General features: G+C 41.2%; 1 long non-coding RNA gene across 2 annotated transcripts; it reads right to left on the bottom strand.

Annotated features, from left to right (window-relative positions):
* Positions 1–342: 342 nt before the first annotated feature.
* On the bottom strand, positions 343–3,558 carry LOC125524606. 2 transcript variants are annotated; one of them, XR_007290854.1, is made up of 4 exons: positions 3,328–3,558; positions 3,012–3,251; positions 623–763; positions 343–534 (listed from the first exon to the last, which is right to left on the bottom strand). It is a non-coding gene; the product is annotated as an uncharacterized LOC125524606 (long non-coding RNA). The 2 variants fall into 2 exon arrangements; XR_007290853.1 differs by having other exon boundaries at positions 532–763.
* Positions 3,559–6,439: the final 2,881 nt, after the last annotated feature.

Raw genomic sequence — 6,439 nt, 5'->3', positions numbered from 1 at the left:
TCATGAGGCATGGTTCGCAAGCATCAAGTGATTCATAATCAAGTGATTCCAAAAGCCCATCAGCATGGAGTTTCTTCATGCGCTTTACACCAATATGACCTAAACGGCAGTGCCACAAATAAGTTGCACTATCATTATTAGCTTTACATCTTTTGGCTTCAATATTACGAATATGTGTATCACTACGATTGAGATTAAACAAAAATATACCACTCACCAAGGGTGCATGACCATAAAAGATATTACTCATCTGAATAGAACAACCATTATTCTCTAATTTAAATGAATAACAGTCTCGCATCAAACAAGATCCAGATATAATGTTCATGCTCAACGCTGGCACCAAATAACAATTATTCAGATCTAAAATTAACCCTGAAGGTAGATGTAGAGGTAGCGTGCCGACGGCGATCACATCGACCTTGGAAACATTTCCGACGCGCATCGTCACCTCGTCCTTATCCAATTGTAACGACCCGAACCTGATAAGGTTCGATGTCTATGTGCTCATTGTGCTAGTCCCTGGATCAATAGCTAGCACACACAGTACACGATGTAATATCAAAATAAACCACATGTCATAATATTACATCGTAGATCCAGAATTAAAAATATTACATACCTCCATAGCTCAAGGCTAGCATACAAACAAAATACAACGGAAAAGCAAATAAAATCTTCATGAAGTCCATCAACACCACAGGCAAATGTCGAGTATAGACATCGTAACCCTACATCGCATCACTCACTCATCGTATAAAATCTGCAACATGAAACGTTGCAGCCACGAAGGGTCAATACTTTGAATGTATTGGCAAGTCACACAGGGAAATAATATAACAGACCTACTTCTATATGCAGGGTATATCAAGAGGATAATGTAGTGGTTGTTTTGCAGAAAGCTAATTTTTCCCTGATAGCTACATAATATAATAGTCAAATTTTAATTTTTCTTGCTACAATTAATACACATGGTTGAATTGGGCAATCCAATTTCAACCTAACCCAATTGTTAAGTTTCCCACTCAATTTTTCTATTAAGGTATCATCTGTCAAGATCATCCAACAACTGTAATGGCATAGTGGCTCAAATTTGTCCATAACTGGGAAAACGACTAATCATGATTAGTTTATACAATCTGTAGAGGTTTGTACACTTTACCCACTGGACTCAACCCGAAGATTGAGACATAGTATTTCAGAAGCAGTCGCCTAGTCCCACGAGAGGCCCATCCCAACTATCATAACTGCATCTACTGGCACATCTGGGTAAGGTCTCCAGAACTGATCAACTAAGCCAGAGCCCATATTAGACAGTGGTTGTACATGGAAGCTACTGGTCACTAAGTCCGTCTGATCTTTTTGAGTCTGGACGACACCCACTTGTATTCAGAGGGTATAAACCATGATGTTCTTGGAACCACCCAGCAATACCGTTCGGGCGCACTTAGCCATGGTTCATGTCCTTAGAAAAGGAACAAGAAACCATGATGCAACCCTGTCCGTCTAGAGGTGAATTATATATATTATGTTTTTACTCAAGTTATATTATATATAGTCCTCACATAAACTCGATGAATACACGAACCAATCCCCGTCTACATAGCATAGCAAGAATACTTACCATGGTCTACAATAAGGCCATACTAGCTGCATCTCAAAAGCAATAGCATACTACCATAATATCCCTACACATGCATAATATAGTAATGTGATATAGAACTACATGCATATAGAAAAATAATAGGTTGAAGAGTATGGAAAAATGCCAAGGGTATATGGAACACAAAATAAATATAGTCTGAATGGTTGCATAGGACATACAAGAATTCACTTGCGAAAAGAATTGATGAAATAGGAACACTACAATGCAAGTTATAGTGGAATGAGGTTTGAATTAAATTTAAATTCAAAGCAGGTCAAAAAGTATTTGAATATGAGTGTTCAACGTATTTTTTAGCAAGTATTCGATACAAGTGTTTCATGGGCAAAAGGAATCAATTGGATAGGATACATGGTATGCAGAATATGATTAAATGAAAGAACGAAATCAAATTTGGATTTCTCAAATTTGAAACATTCAAAAGTTGAAAATTATGGTGCTACTGGATAGTCATGATCATCAGTAACACATCGGAAAAAGAATCAATTCATTTAGATATACGGATCACGAGATATAACAAGATGAAGTTTGTATTGAAATGTGGAAAAGAAAATACTTCCATGGCAGCGAATTGAGTTGCTGCTATGTCTGTTGTGGCAGTGCCATGTGGTGTGCTCTAATAGGCTGATACCGGTTCACTAAGAAAAATGACAACAACCGTCAAATATAAGACTACTCATAGTGGGGAGTAACATAGAATAGTAACTTGCCGATGTTACTACTCTATGTTACTACCTCCATAGTGGATAGTAACATATGAGTGGTATCATGAAAGAGTTCATTTATTAGGCTATAGACTCATTATGCCTTGAAATGTGTGATGTTACAGTAACTATCTAAGTTATCATAAACCTCTCTCTCCTTATTAATTAGCTGCCACATAAGCAATGTTGTATTGAAATGTGTGATGTTACTAGTTAAGTTACTCCCATTGTGACTAGTCAGCTACAGTTAAATGCAACAGCGAGTTTCACGTGAAGCGAAAAAGAGGGCGGCGGGCCTCTCGGTTGTGATGTTGGCGACGGCCACAACGGGTCCCCAGCAAAAATGAAATGACAGGAGGATGCGGCGCACGTGGGGCGGTGAACTAGGTGACATCATAAGCGACGAGGTGTCTTCGCTTAGCGGCGGTGACAAACGGAAACGAGGTTGTGCTTCGCATGCTCCGGCAAGACCGGGAGTGCGTCGGGAGCTTGCTCTAGTGTCAATCTGCGAGAGGCAAAACGGTTCAGGTGGAATGCGGCGTTGAGAATTCCGATCAAATAAAGAAACGGCCATTGGATCAAGTGACACGGGACGATGAAGATCAAGCCATGCTGCTAGGGTTCAGTTGAGGGGATTTGCTCACCGGTGAATAGGGGAACTGGGCGTCGAACTTGGAGTAGAACACGATGGCAGTCCGGGAAACAATGATGGCAACGCATATGGGCGCTCCGGTGCCCGGGGTAGATACTCCTGGACACGGAGGGGAACAACCAGCTCGATGGCGTCCTTGGTGGCGACGAGCACGTCCTCCAGTGGCTATGCGGTGCTGCTAGAGCTCGGGCGGCGACGGTGATCTTCGGGACGAGGTCGGGTGGGTGGTCCCCTGGTTTGAACAGAACATGAGGGAGAAAGAGGAGATCAAGGCGAAACGAATCGGGGCAATAGGTGAGGCAGGGAACCTCCGGTGGCGGTGAACTCGTCATCGGAGCGGCTTCAGGCAGAGGAGATCCGTGGGGTCCGTTCGCTCTATTCTGGGGACGAACTCGAGCTTCGTTTTCGGGAATCGGACGAGAAGGTCGAGGGGATTCTCCTGGTCTCCACGGATTGGAGTGAGGGGCTCGGGATCGCGCACATCACGTGGGCCTGGGTCTGGTTCGGTGGAGTTGTCGTGTGCGAGCAGGAGACCAGGCAGCGGTGGGAGACGACTGCGGGTCTCGCAAGTCAGTTAAACGGGGGGCGGAGAGAGGCTGGCAGGTGGGCCGTTGTGCGCTGACGTCAGCGATGACGAGCGTTGGCGGGGTGCTAGGCTGGGCCTGGCGCTGCGCTGCGCGCGAGCTCGCGCGCGGGAGAGGGTTAGCCAGTGGACCGCACAGGCTGGGTTTAGGTTGGCTTAGGTTTAGAATAGGTTTAGGGATTTCCTATTTACTAAATTACAGAAATGACTGTGACTAAAACAAATTAACCGAATCATTTTATAAATAATACTAGAACATTTTCCAAAGTATATATATACTAATATAGAGAATAGTGAACATTTTTACCGTACAAAACACTTATATAATATACATATGATATTTTATTACTTTATTTGGGCTTTATAAATAATTCCTAAAATATTTTTGAACACCCAAACAAATACTCAAACAACGTTTAAAACATTTCCAACTATTTTATATTGAAGGAGTCATATTACCTTCTCTCTTTTTTTGAGTTGGCATTGTTTCAATATCAAAATCCAAATAAAACAATATTCAATTTTCCTATTTTTTAAAAAAAAAAATTGAGGAAGTCATGGCATCCTCTCTCGTATCCAAGTTGAAACAATTTTGAATATTCTCAAAGTTCTAAATAAGATCAAAAGGAATATTCGGGAAGTCATTTTACGCCCTCTCATTTGAATATTCAGTAAACCCAAAATAAGAACCAAATGAATAATTGGGGAAGTCCTTTTATTCCCTCTCGTTTATTATTCATTTAAACTCGGAAAGTTTCAAATCCTAGTCAAAATTTACTAACAACAAGCAACACAAGCAAGTTTTAATTAATCCTATTTAAATAATTAACATTCCAAAATTTAGAATTTTGGGATGTTACACCAATCTTTGTTTAATCCGTAGCCCTTGTTTCGAGTTGCAAATATGAGCAACAGAACCAGTATCAAATACACAGGTGCTACTACGAGCATTAGTAAGGTACACATCAATAACATGTATATCAAATATACCTTTCACTTTGTCATCCTTCTTATCCGCCAAATACTTGCGACAGTTCTGCTTCCAGTGATCAGTCCCTTTGCAGTAGAAGCACTCAGTTTCAAGCTTAGGTCCAGACTTGGGCTTCTTCCCTAGAGTAGCAACTTGCTTGCTATTTTTCTTGAAGTTCCCCTTCTTCCCTTTGCTATTTTTCTTGAAACTAATGGTCTCGTTAACCATCAACACTTGATGCTCCTTCTTGATTTCTACCTCTGCAGCCTTTAGCATCACGAAGAGCTTGATAATTGTCTTTTCCATCCCTTGCATGTTATAGTTCATCATGAAGTCTTTATACCTTGGTGGCAGTGATTGAAGAACTCTGTCAATGAAACTATCATCAGGAAGATTAACTCCCAGTTGAGTCAAGTGGTTATGGTACCCAGACATTCTGAGTATGTGTTCACTGATAGAACTATTCTCCTCCATCTTGCAGCTTAGAACTTGTTGGAGACTTCATATCTCTCAACTCGGGCATTTGCTTGAAATATTAACTTCAACTCTTGGAACATCTCATATTCTCCGTGACATTCAAAACGTCTTTGAAGTCTCAATTCTAATCCATAAAGCATGGCACACTGAACTATCGAGTAGTCATCAGCTTTAGTCTGCCAGACGTTCATAACGTCCGGAGTCGTTCCTGCAGTGGGTCTTGCACCTAGCGGTGCTTCCAGGACGTAATTCGTGAGGATAATCCTCAAGTTACGGACCCAGTCCGTGTAGTTGCTATCATCATCTTTCAACTTAGCTTTCTCTAGGAACGCATTAAAATTCAAGGGAACGGTAGCACAGGCCATTGATCTATAACAACATAGATATGCAAAAACTATCAAGACTAAGTTCATGATAAATTAAAGTTCAATTAATCATATTACTTAAGAACTCCCACTTAGATAGACATCCCTCTAGTCACCTAAATGATCACGTGATCCATATCAACTAAACCATGTCCGATCATCACGTGAGATGGAATAGTTTTCAATGGTGAACATCTCTATGCTGATTATATCTAATATATGATTCATGTTTGACCTTTCGGTATTAGTGTTCCGAGGCCATGTCTGCATATGCTAGGCTCGTCAAGTTTAACCCGAGTATTCTATACGTGCAAAAATGGCTTGCACCCGTTGTATGGAACGTAGAGCTTATCACGCCCGACCATCACGTGGTGTGTTGGCACGACGAATTGTCGCAACAGGGCATACTCAGGGAAAACACTTATACCTTGAAATTTAGTGAGGGAACATCTTATAATGCTACCGCCGTACTAAGCGAAATAACATGCATAAAAGATAAACATCACATGCAGTCAAAATATGTGACATGATATGGCCATCATCATCTTGTGCCTTTGATCTCCATCTCCAAAGCACCGTTATGATCTCCATCGTCACCGGCTTGACACCTTGATCTCCATCGTAGCATCGTTGTCATCTCGCCAACTATTACTTCTACAATTATCGCTACCGCATAGTGATAAAGTAAAGCAATTACATGGCGATTGCATTTCATACAATAAAGCGACAACCATAAGGTTCCTACCAGTTGTCGATATCTTTTACAAAACAATGATCATCTCATACAATAACTTATGTCACATCATGTCTTGACCATATCACATCACAACATGCCTTGCAGAAACAAGTCAGACGTCCTCTACTTTATGGCTGCTACGGGCTTCTAGCAAGAACCGTTCTTACCTACGCATCAAAACCACAACGATTTTTCATCAAGTGTGATGTTTTAACCTTCAACAAGGACCGGCTGTAGTCAAACTCGATTCAACTAAAGTTGGAGAAATAGACACCCGCCAGCCACCTTT

This window comes from Triticum urartu, chromosome 7 (genome assembly GCF_003073215.2).
Source record: "Triticum urartu cultivar G1812 chromosome 7, Tu2.1, whole genome shotgun sequence".
Lineage (NCBI taxonomy): Eukaryota > Viridiplantae > Streptophyta > Magnoliopsida > Poales > Poaceae > Triticum > Triticum urartu.
Note: the sequence above shows the minus strand (reverse complement) of the source record. Positions and strands in the feature narration are given on the sequence as shown.